This window comes from Eurosta solidaginis, chromosome 5 (genome assembly GCF_040869045.1).
Source record: "Eurosta solidaginis isolate ZX-2024a chromosome 5, ASM4086904v1, whole genome shotgun sequence".
Classification (NCBI taxonomy): domain Eukaryota; kingdom Metazoa; phylum Arthropoda; class Insecta; order Diptera; family Tephritidae; genus Eurosta; species Eurosta solidaginis.
In genome coordinates, this window is record NC_090323.1 from 85,071,130 (window position 1) to 85,084,819 (window position 13,690).

Sequence of the window (13,690 nt, forward strand, 5' to 3'; positions counted from 1 at the left end):
ATATATTCCTTGTAAAATATGCAACCATGTTGAAAAATACTGTATAATAAATAGGCAAACAAATGTGCTTGGGATTTTTCGTAAAAGTTTATGTATATAAAGGAAAAACTAATAGAAATAAAATTATTCAGTAAAAAGTTTTATAAAAAAAATATTGTTGTGCGCGAACGGTAATATGTCAGTTAATGTCGGTTTCGGAAGTGCGTGATTTTTCTGGGGACGATACAATCGACCCCGATTATGTGCCGCAACCACAGAAAAGGAAAACGTCCTTTAACAATATTCAAATAATATCAAAAAAGTCAACGAATTTAATTTTCAAGGACGAATATTATACCAATGTAGAAAGGGTGAGTTTTTTTTCAATAAACGGTTATCTGTTATCATATTGTGGCTTCAAAGAAAGTTACTTTGCCAACTCCAGAGGCCGCCAAGTAGCCCCAACCCATCACACTTCCACCGCCATACCATAAAGGTGCGTTCAATTTTTTATTTTTGAGCTTTGTATTTGCTTTACACCTCATTTTAATGATGCCATTTAAGCCAAATATATAAAAATATTGATTCAGAGATGATACGTGCGGAGTATATCTCTAGTACACGCCATTAAATTAAAAACAAATCTTGGGATGATAAATTACATATTTGATTCCATCTTCTTGTTCAAATACGACAGTCGTTTTAATAAATTTAAATTTTTCCCATTTAGTTTAATGAAAATAACAAATTTTTGACAAACGCAAAATGTTCAACTTGTGGTCGCGTAATACGAGGAACTGGAGATGTATCTTCAAACTTTATAACTCATTTGAAAGCGAAACACACTGATGTTTATCGAAAATATAAAAATCTTAAGGACGGGAACGTGGCTTATTCCAGTTCTCAGGATCGCTTTGATAAGAAACTTTTAAAAGCTATTGTTGATTGCGCTTTGCCAGTGTCCATAGTAGACAAAAAGTCCTTTATAGATTGTTTGCAGACACAGGGCTTAAGGTAATGAGTAGGCAAACAGCTATGAAAAGGCTGGATGGTATGTACGGCAAGATGTTGACAAAAATAAAGCAAAATATATCTATGGCAAAATATTTTTGTACGACAAGTGATATTTGGTCGGGAAACCATCGAAGCTTTTTGGGATATACATGCCATTGGGTATCGGAAAATTTTGAGAGAAAATCAGCAAGAGGATAAAGGGAGTACATTCTGCGGAAAAAATTGCTCAAATGATCAAAGACATCAATTGTTCATTCGGCCTTAACTGCTGTAATGTAATTATGACAGTTACCCCGGGCCCGGGATTTGGAGGGTCCCGGGAATCTCAAAATGCTATCCAAGCTTTTTGCGTACAGAAAATAAACAAACCACACCTTTAATCACCTTTCGTAGATAGCAATCATTTTAAATTTGAACAAATTTTATAAATTTCATAACGGGTCTGCACCCCGCATAAGGTGTTGCTGGTTTTTGGCGTCGTTGCAGCAGAAAAATTCGGTATGATGCAAATTCCTATACAGCGATATACATTAGACTGGTCGATTTATTAACCGATATCGCGCCATCGATTTTTCTATAGGATTTGGGCTCAGGGAAAAAAGTTCCACAACATGTATATACAAATGCATTTGAATATGTAAAAGGTGGTAAATTTGATTTTGAGAATTTGTTCATTTTAGTATGTGGGTCCGTATTTATTTTGCCCCCGGGCCCGGATTTTGTCTCGGCGGCTCTGTGGTGATAACTTTATACAATGGTGGCCACATTATTACCTTTAGATTGAATAGATCCCACTTAATATAGTGCGTCCAAAGCAAAAATTACACATTTTTCGTTTCTTATTTAACTTGTTTATCATAAGTCCCACTCGTCACTCTAAGTATGTTTTCGATAATCACATAATTGAAACGCACTTTTTTTACAGGTTTTTGAAAAGTGCAATAACTTGTGGAAGAAATGTAAGTGGCCAGAGTCCTCGGAAATAATTATAGATACTTTAGGCTGTTCGTTGATTGTACCAGTGGTTACACGCTGGAACTCCCTCTACGATTCTGTTGCAAAGCTTCTTTATTATAAAGAAACTCTGAACGACCTTAACGATAGACTAAGTCTTCCGCATACATCGTTAGAGGAGATTGATTATTTGGAGTCTTTTATATCTTTAATGAAGCCAATTTCCGAAGCTTTGGACTTTTTACAAGGCGTAGAAAATGTATTTTATGGATATCTTTTACCTATACTTATGACCTTAAGTAACAAATTAATGAAAATAAGTAAACTAAATAAGAATCTGCTCTGTTTTATTGCTGGAAAACTGGAGATGCGTTTAAGGCAACGATTCGATATTTTTTTTAAATTGTCATCTGAAGCAAACATTGCCATCACTGCATCGGTTTTGACACCTGATGTTAAGTTAAACTGGTTAAGAGTATTGCAAAAGGACAACAAAGAAGCCAGCGAAGAAAACATTTTAAGAAGAGTATTGCAAACAATAAATTTGCACATCCACAATGGAAAAATTTCTTTCCCTAACAATTACATAAAAACAGAGTGTTCTACAATGCGGAGTGCATATTTCAGTTTTGATGACATTGGTATATATACACACATTTGCATGTGCATATCAAATTGAAAATACCTATTTTAAAAGGTTAATTCTTTTTTTTCCAGACGACGAAAATATTTCCAGTGTGGGGCAATGTTCTCCAACAAAAGGTGGGCTGAAAAATTTGGTACAAAATGAGCTGTATAGCTATCTGGGTGATTCATGTACTAGCACGGACATTTGGAAAACACTAAGTGCGTTGAAAGAAGCTGCAAAACTCTTCAACACGCCCTTAACTTCTTCTGCTCCTGTTGAGCGACTATTTTCCTTTGCAGGAATTATAAATGCTCCAAGGCGTCAGTCTTTGTCGGACGTTTCATTCGAAACCTTAACTTTACTGAAAGCAAATGCAAATTTGTTATAAAGACTAAAACAACTTTTAGATAATGAATATACCTCTTATTTTACTTTCTTTTAAGTTTTAATTTCCATCGAAATATCGTTATTTTTGGCAATGTTAATTTAATGAAAAAATTTGTAATTGATTCAAATAATTATTAATTAGATACACATTTCATAACATCACTACTTCCTTTTAAAACATCAACTTATGCAATTTGTATATTTACAAAAGCACATATATATAAAATTAATAAAAAATAACATGAAATTACCACAGCTTACATTTCCTAACTGTACCATTGAACATGTACATTAGATTAGTACGAAACCTTACTTTTCTATAATTTCCGTGGTTGATACTAAAAATATGGTTCACTATGCAAAACTTAAGATTTTATAGGAAATATCCTAGACGTAATCAAAAGGAAATGAAAAGAAACTTTAATCTAATGTACATAGACATCTGTTAATAAATTTATCTGGGACATAACAACCTTCGGTTAGACAGCTAATCATGATGATGAATGACAACTTAGAGGATCGCTCCAGTTGGAAGTGAATCTATCAACCTAAGTAGTATTACTCATACCTATTGTATGAGCATAAGCGCTCACGATATACCGGTACATCCTCCAATGTTCTGGTATGTACAAAACAATCAGTGCATAGCCATAACGTAATCCAAAATAGTGGATATATTACTTTTGTATACAAAACAAAATTGGCTTTACTTAAGGATGAACCATAACGTTATTATTTTTGATAATGAGTGTAGCAAATTATGCTCGTGTATATACTTATCCTATATGGTGCATGTATATATTTGCCTCGATAAGCGGTTACGATTTAATATTGCATCCTAAAATGTACTTGTATGTAGAAATTATTCCGTGCATGCAACAAACGAGAATTTTTCTTTCAACAAAGCAGAAAAATAATTAAAAATAATCAAAAAAAAATCAAAAAAAAATCAAAAAAAATCGAAAAATCAAAAATAATCAAAAGTAATCAAAAGGGCCTTTTTTGATTACTTTTGATTATTTTTGATTTTTTTTCAAGAATCGGAAAAAGTCATGATTTTTTTTTTGATTTTTTTCTAATGGTAATCAATTAGTAATTGCTAGGTTTGCAGCTGCTCAATATAAAGTTTTCAGTTTAAATTAGTAAGACTTGGTTTACATATAACGAGGTTATCTTCATTTTCGTACTTAACTCCTAATCATTAATTTTTTAACTAGATTTCCCATATAAAATTTTCCCATCGATAATAGGTAATTTAACAAATTTTAGAGATGCAGTTTGTTTTTCATAGAAAATGTTCCACCTCTAGATTGTAATCTCTAATTGGAAGAACAAAATAAAAGAGAAACGTGAAAATTTGACGGAAAATAATCTAGTTCCCAGGGATGGAATATATGTAAATGCGCAGTTTATCTTTTGACGATTTATTGTAGATTAAGACATCTGTAAACTTGGTCTAAACCATCTGAATTGACGGAAAAATATTTATTTATTTGGCATTCATGATTGTTTGGGTTCCTTCATTCGCATATCATGGCCTATCCAGAGTAGCCGCTGCGTTTGAATTCGCTGAACTATATAAATGCCTGCGTAAGGTTCCTACAACTCATCATCAAATCATCTTCGGTACTCGCCATCGCCAACGCCGCACAGAGTATCTTTTTTCACTTTTAGGATGCCAAAATTAATAACAGCTAAACCAATGGAGCAATTCATTTGAAATTTTGCAGTGTGGTTGCAGATACCTAAATCTGATTTGAGAATAAAAATAGGCGTGATCCGCCCACTTTTTCTCCTTGCCCTCATATAAGGTGAAATTTCACATAATCATATTTTCTACTTTAAAAGCATTTCCAATGCCAATATCAATAAAAATTGTTTAGATTTCTTAACTTTAGCTTAGAGGCTTTTGATTAATATTTAAAAAATTTTATTTTCAAAGTCAAACAAAACATAGGTACATATATGTATTTGTAAAAACTGAATCGAAATACCTACTTATAAATCAAAAAGTGATATTTTAGCTGGTATAATAAAGTTAGTCGGAGTCAATATCGTCGACATACTCTGGCTCAGATAATAAGCCAATAACTTCACTCGTTAATGCTCGCCACTTTGGCCCAGGGGTTTTCCGCTAACTGTGTATGAACGGGTCTGACGATATCAGCAATCTGTGCAGCAAATCCAAGTTACTACAAATTCTTGACTTGTTTGTGGTGAAAAGTTTACGATAGTTTCGTGCATCTTTGTTTCTGCATTCTTGAGCTTCTTCCAATAGGAAGAATAGCAGACACGATTATACTCTTTCCATGAAACAGAATTTTATGTACGCTTACTGGCATATTGTACCAAGCATCTTCCGATAAATATATTACCCTTGTCTCTGTCACATAGTGGTCAAAAGCTTCAGAATTTATTTGAAACCCACATCCTATGCATGAAAGTATTGTATGAAACCTTTTCAAAAGATTGATGTTTATGCCGGTTATGTCTGATGTTATTTCAGGATTTCCAAAGAATCTTCTCGCAGTGTTGTCATCATTTGTGTTGCCGGTTTTTTGCTTTGGCATATCAGTCAAAAGACCAAATTCTTTCCTGAATCTATTTTGGATATGTTCTTTCTTCTTTTTCATCTTTTCCTTATTTTCTTCGCCCCGCACACACCAGGTCTTCATTTCCATTCGATAAGCGATGTGTAGCATACATTCCATGTATCGCACCTAAGAATGTAAAGGGGAAATTCCGAAAGCAAGCATGCTTTTGTCAACATTTCGCTCTGACAGAGCTCGCATATTGTTCATATATTTTGGAGAAGCCCCACATATGTAGCACTTTTGCGATGATATATATGCCGACAGAGCGTTGCATATTTTGCCATCAATCATGCACAACACAAACGTTGATTTCACCAGTAAGTTTAGGTTATCTGTTTGAATTGTTGTAGGACGAAGACTGAAAATTTGGTCTTTGACAGATTGCACCTCCTTTGAAATGACATCTCGTGTTTCTTTTGTAAAAACAAATTTTATCGGGCGGCAGTGTCTCGTGGAAGATGGAGCAGGATTACGCCAAACTATAACCTTTCGTTTGTCAACCATTGTATACATTTGAAGGGGTACTAGTGAAATGAAAAACATACTAGTGTCCGATTTGTTTTCTTCCGAAAATTGTTGTTTGTAACAGCTACGCTCAGCTCCATCACATCCCCATTTTATAATTGCATTTAGTTCTTTAACCTCAGGAATAGAAAGCAATACCTCTTCTTGTGCAGAACACAATCTTCGTAAGCTGTGATTAATTAGGGATTGCAATTCAATTTCAGCATAGGTTTCCGTTACGGTTATTTGTTTCAGGATAGCATAAATTCTTTGATTATTTTAAACAGTTATATGAATGATATATTTTTCTGTTAACTTCTGAAGTGTGCTGCCGGATCAATTATCATCGCAATTGCTTGATCTGGTGAAAACTTTTCATATTTTCTTCCGATATTCGGGACATTTTGATTGCAGTGCCTCTTGATGGTGATGCCGTGAACAACTCCTAAATTATTATTGCAGAATTTCTTTTCCCTGATGATCGTAATTTCAATTCCGCTGCCATTAACAGTTGATCATTATCGACATTTTGATTTTCTAATAACCAATAAGAGTTTTTCTCAATAAATCTACTTGTAGATCGAAAACAACATGCCCATCTCTTACGAATATTATAAGTTAGCTTGATGATGGACTCTTTTAACTTTGAATGATCCACATCTTTTCCAATTATACTCAAAATATGGTTTAGTATGGCTTTGTCCGTTTCTCCATCTTTGCTTTTTAGCCAAATTTCAAAGAGTGCATTTCGTGAAATAGCCATAACTAGTTGATGATATAGGAAAATTTGGTACAGTACAGTTGGTTTTACTTCAATGCAGTCCGCCTTTGTTATGATTAATTATTAGCTTTGTTCTCTATTTATATAGTCTTCGCCCAAGCGTTTTATTACGGGTTTTTACGGAAAAATAATACCTGCTAATGCTTAACAAAAATATATTTACCCATTTCTTTGGTTTAAAGATCTACCTATGATCTCTCCAAGCGAGATTTAAGTAGGCGTTTATGTTATGTATGCATACATATATATATTCCCGAAGCACTCAATTGCTTAGAAATATCACCCATAATAGATAACCCTCAGGTAGGCGTGCATACATAACATAAATTGATGGGATATGTGCACAACTCGCTAACTATGGGAAAACATCATATGACAAACAACGAAGGCTATTCAGTGCACAAGTTTCCTTTTTCTGGGTTTTTACCATTTCAGGTATAACTGTATTTTTTTGGGATCTAGTATTGTAGACTTAAATTGAAGACATTCCATTGTTAGGTCATTGCGCTTCATACGTGAGCGAGGGCACAGAGACCTTAAGTTGGCGATTACAAAGAAAAACGCAAAATTTCGCAATGGTTTTTTTTGTCTGAAACTATATGAAATTACCTTTAATGTGTATCTATTCGTTCAATGGAATTGGACGGAATCAGGCAAGTTTTATTCTATTGAAAACGAAAAATTTTCTAAGCTTACCAAACTTTTAGTGCCTGTCTAAAACAAACAAAAAAATTAAAAAATTCCTACGTGGCTGAAACTTACCAATGCTGTTATAAACTACCCAAGTATGTTAAATAAAATAGTTTGAAGTCAAAACAGATATTGAAAAATCCACCACGTGGCCACAAATTTGGTCAAAAATTTTGGACTGTGAAATGATTTTTACACTTGTTTCAATTATCCAAGTTTCATAATGCTTATCATGGTGATCGTGGGTTTTTTACTTTGCTGTGTATACATTTTCTTAACAGTTGGTTATTATTCTGTTGCATGTTAGAACATTTTTGAGATTGGAGAACATTGTTTTTTGGACTTTTGGCATCCTAAAAGTGAAAAAAGTTACACTGTGCGCCGGTCCGTAAATAATTCGAAGAAGGATTCAAAGTTCGGTTCGAGCTCAAGGCCAGAACAATACTTTTTTCTAATGATAAGTATTGTTATTTTTTAATATTTCTATAATTGAAAAATTTTATTTTGTTTTTGGAATACTAAGTAGAAAAATTTTAGGCCAAAAGGGTCTAAGCCTTCATCATCAGTACGCTTTAGGCCCGCTGCGCTAACCATTTAGCTATACAGCGGTGGTTTATTTGACTGATAAATTACTACTTCTATTCCTCTTTTAAATAAATGTAAGGGCGATAACCTCCGAAGAGATTTTAGGCCGAGCTCCTCTTCGAATTTGCCTCGTGCTCCTCTTGATTTTCCCTACAAATTGGCCGGACGGGACCTACATGTTTTATGCCGACTCCGAACGGCATCTGCAAGGCAGATGAGTTTTCACTGAGAGCTTTTCATGGCAGAAATACACTCGGAGCGCTTGCCAAACACTGCCAAGGGGCAACCCTGCTTAGAAAATTTTCTTCTAATTGAAAAACCTTATTTCTAAAATTTTGATGTAGCTTGCTCGTGGTGTGAACCCATGGCATACGGTGTGGTAGGGGGAGTACGGTACCATCACACTTCGGTGGCCGCCTCTTCCTCTTTTACCAACTTATTTAATCAGCGTTGCGCACTCTGTTGCAAATTACTGATAATGCTGGATTTGTTTATTGGGTTTGTTTCGCTGCTACATTGCTACTTCTATTCCTCCTTTACCAACTATATTTAATCAGCATAGCGCCATCTGTTGCAAATCACTGGTAATGTTGGATTTGTTTTTTGTCAATAACTTTGTTTGACATTTACAAGGTGCTCTTGGTTTATTAACAATTGTTTTTGTTCTAATCGGCCTATTGAATCATTTATCAATAGGTCGATAAAAACAAAAATTATTTGGAAGAACTTTTCTATCGAACACTCCCAGAGCCGCTTCATCTGGCGTTGTCAGTTGCATTAAATCAGTGCTAAAAAAACCCAAACAATAACGAACAAGCACAAAACAAAGTGCCAAATAATATGTATTTTTCCGTCATTTCAGTTGTTTTACTAACTTAAATTCAAAACTTTATTTTCAAAACAATTTTTTGCATTTTTAAATTGATACGGGAAAAACAAATTTATATTTAGTCCGTTTGAAAAATATTTTATATTCTTTATACAAGTCTTTGACACAAGTTGCTGCATATAGCTGCCAGGTAAATATAGCATTTTCAGGTCAAATGAAACTTTTTTCCTTTCAAATGAAACTTTTTTCATTTTAAATGAAACTTTTTTCATTTCAAATCAAACTCTTTTCAAGTCAAATGAAACCATACTACTAAGGTAATTGTCAAGATATATTTATATCATACTTTATAACGCTATTTATCAAATGCATTTTCAGGTCAAATGAAACTTTTTTCATTTCAAATGAAACTTTTTTCATTTTAAATGAAACTTTTTTCATTTCAAATCAAACTCTTTTCAAGTCAAATGAAACCATACTACTAAGGTAATTGTCAAGATATATTTATATCATACTTTATAACGCTATTTATCAAATTTTTCTTTAAGACAACTATTTCTAATTAGCCACATTGAAGGCAAAATTTTTGCTTAAATTTTCTTTGTGAATTTAAGCTGCAGATAAGGTCGGCTTAGTTTAACCTTGCTTTTTGATCGTTTCAATAGATAAACTAGCAGGGTTATACGCTAGGCAACTTATATACTGCAGTTTAACCACCCACTGAAAATAAGCACCTATATTTTTTACTTGTATCTACTCTTATATTATATGTATACCCTGTCCGACCCAAAAACGTCCGCTAAAACCGTTGGTATACATGAAACTTATACAATCAAATGAAAATTTTTTAGTGTTCATAGTGTTTAATGTGACAAAGTGTACCACAAATCGATGGTACCGATTTTCTATGTAATTCATTGTTTAATTTTTGTAAATTTTATTTATGTTTCATTTGTAATTTTGTGAACCGCCACATCTAAAAATATTACGCCTCTGATGATGCCAAGGAAATTTGGCGAAACCTTGGGCCGTAAGGTGGAATAAACTTTGTTTTATTCACACTACAACGAAATAGATCAGAATAGTTTAATGGAAACTTAATCTCCGAAATTTTTTTTAGTAGGTCATGAAAAAACCCTTAAATCAAAGTCAAAAAAAGTAAAAAAAAAAAATTAAATTTCGCAGGCTCGAAAATTATTATTATTTTTCCTGACCCCAAATCCTATCGAAAAATCGATGGCGCGATATCGGTTAATAAATCGACCCATTCTAATATATATATTCTAAGTATTACATTTAAATACAATATACAATGAAAAATAATGGAATAAAAACAAATATATATGTTTTCAAAGGCCCAAACGAGGGAAGTGCAATGTAACTGCACCATAAAGTATAAAAGATCACTTTTTACGGTTATGTTTTTCAGCATAGTTAAAAAAGATCTCTCCACAGTCCACATGCTCTACTATATAGTTGGTAGAAGTAATGTTTCTCTCAATACCTTGCTATTGTTCTATGTTGTTTGGTAAGACGTTGGTCAAAGAGAAAAGCAGAATACAGAGGATTCAACCGATGTGTTAGTTGGTCTCAGCCAGCGAATAGGAAATACGCTTACAACATGCTCTTTGGTTCATCCTCTTTGTTCTCTACGTTGCTTTATTCCTACGTTATTAACGAAGTATATGTAGAAGAAGAATGTGCTTTATATATAAGAGGAGGAGATACAAGTAAAAAATATAGGTGCTTATTTTCAGTGGGTGGTTAAACTGTAGTATATAAGTTGCCTACGGTATAGCCCTGCTACTTTATCTATTAAAAAATTGAAACGATCAATAGGCAAGGTTAAACTAAGCCGACCTTAACTGCAGCTTAAATTCACAAAGAAAATTTAAGCAAAAATTTTGCCTTCAATGTGGCTAATTAGAAATAGTTGTCTTAAAGAAAAATTTGATAAATAGCGTTAAAAGTACGATATAAATATATCTTGACAATTAATTTAGTAGTATGGTTTCATTTGACTTGAAAAAAGTTTCATTTGAAATGAAAAAAGTTTCATTTAAAATGAAAAAAGGTTCATTTGAAATGAAAAAAGTTTCATTTGACTTGAAAAAAGTTTCATTTGAAATGAAAAAAGTTTCATTTGAAATGAAAAAAGTTTCATTTGAAATGAAAAAAGTTTCATTTAAAATGAAAAAAGTTTCTATTTTTTATGATTTGTAGGCTAGTCTGATCTAATTTATGCTGGTGCAAATAAACCTAAGGTGAATTAATCGTTTTATTTGCACCAGCATAAATTAAAAATATTGAACTGATCGCAAAAAATCCAACAAGAAAAAATTTTCATTTGACCTGAAAATGCTATATTACTTACACAGTAATCAGCGCTGCAGGTAAAATTGCTGCACATGTAATTTGGGCATAACAATATATTTTCAAACGAAAAATTGTGCTGAAAAATACAAAATTTCCCAATTTATTTAGCTAAATGTACAACTAGGAACTCAGACAGTCCATTGCGCAGAGCTACACATTACTGCAAGGCCGCCGTTGCCTCGCAAGATCATTAAATCTTCAAGAGGAGCCGCTTCAGTGCGCAATTAAATTTGAATCATTCTCGCATATGACACAGGCAATGAATATGGAGGCACGCTAAAAAAAACACATTCGCATATATTTCTTGTGTGCCAAGTAATTTTGAGATTTCCTTTATCCCTGTTCTTTATGAAGGGGCGTCACTAGAAGTAAATACCAGATAATAAACGCCATGATGAAATGAAATTTCAGGTGTTCTCATCCCGCTCACATTTTGTCTTATTCTAACAAGTTCGGCATGCATATTTTAGATTGTTGTCTATCATACTTACATAACTTCCTCTGGATCGGAGTAGATTTTACTATACATTTAGATATATAATAACTTTATAAGCCACTACCAGCACTTTTCACACAAAAAAGTCAACGTAACTTTGTATTCCCCAAAAAAAAAATATATAGTTATTATATACGAAAGCGTGACACCGGTATAGAATTACCGAATATAGGAACAATTTTACAGAAAATTAATTTTAACAATTGTTTTTGTTTTTATCGGCCTATTGATAAATGATTCAAAGTTCGATTCGAGCTCAAGGCCAGAACAAAAATTTTTTTTTCTAATGATAATTATTGTTAGTTCTTAATTTTTCTAAATTTGAAAATTTGTATTTTGTTTTTGGAATAGTAAGTAGAAAATTTTTCAGACAACCTGTCATAGCTGCGCAGTTAGCTTCGCACCCTTCGAAATGGATCTATCTGCGCAGCTATGGCAGGTTGTCTGAAAAACTTTCTACTTACTATTCCAAAAACAAAATACAATTGTTCAAATTTAGAAAAATTTAAAAATAAAAATAATTATCATTAGAAAAAAAAATTATTGTTCTGGCCTTGAGCTCGAATCGAGCCTTGAAAACTAATTTTCTTTGCGGAAATTTGTACGAAAAATGAAACAATAAAAACGCATTACTCTAATTGTATTGTAATACAAGTAAATATTGGCAAATAGAGCTACCGAAAAAGGTGAGGTTTTGTTGGCATCACCTTTATTATTGCATTATGATAAAAGCTAAAATCATTCTTTCGGGGTTTTTTTTAAACATTATTAATAACAAGCACTGCGCCCTCAACCTCTATTATCGTCATCAACTAACTATAAATTTTGTTTCCTTTGGCTGATGAAGTTGAACAAACAACATGCACGAGTAGATAGAAATATATGACAAATGACTTAGAAATTAAAAGGCTCATTTAAATAGTCGGGAATGGTGTATAAATTTCTTTTACATATGTTACTATTATTATTAATTCTAGAATAATACAATGCGCGTGATATTTTTGTACGATGAAAACGATCCACCAAATGGCTCAATCAGTCCTGGATCTTTACTTAATCTACAAAGTACTTTTCATTCTTCCCGGTCCGTGGTCCTGATTGAACGAGCTCTTACATTACAGTCATTCAGTGCAACAAATATACGTAAATTAGAATTTCGAAATTCTGTGGTTGAGCTGCCGTATGATGATGGCACATTGGTATGGTGTAAAATTTTTGAATTAGACAAAATGGAGAGGAAAAATCACATCATTCGGGTTAGTAAATATTTCGAATATTATAAATACTTATGTATGTATTATTATGCTAATGCTAATTAATGCGGCCACCGTGGTGTGATGGTAGCGTGCTCCGCCTATCACACCGTATGCCCTGGGTTCAACTCCCGGGCAAGGCAACATCAAAATTTTAGAACTAAGATTTTTCAATTAGAAGAAAATTTTTCTAAGCGGGGTCGCCCCTCGGCAGTGTCTGGCAAGCGCTCCGATTGTATTTCTGCCATGAAAAGCTCTCAGTGAAAACTCATCTGCCTTGCAGATGCCGTTCGGAGTCGGCATAAAACATGTAGGTCCCGTCCGGCCAATTTGTAGGGAAAAATCAAGAGGAGCACGACGCAAATTGGAAGAGAAGCTCGGCCTTAGATCTCTTCGGAGGTTATCGCGCCTTACATTTATTTTTTTTTTTTAATTAAATTTATAACTTATTTATTTAACATTTATGCACATACATACTATGTATATATCAGTGTTGGGAAAATATAAATATTGTATTGAGAATACGACTGTTATGTATATATATATGTAATAAGCTATTTACATCGATCGATTTTCCTTTCAATTTCTGTAAATTAATAAGTGTATACGCCCGTGCAATA

At 33.3% G+C, this 13,690-nt stretch overlaps 1 pseudogene; it reads left to right on the plus strand.

The window, feature by feature from the left end:
• Positions 1-13,690, plus strand: part of LOC137254205 (MOXD1 homolog 2-like) — a 110,442-nt pseudogene that overhangs the window by 9,757 nt on the left and 86,995 nt on the right.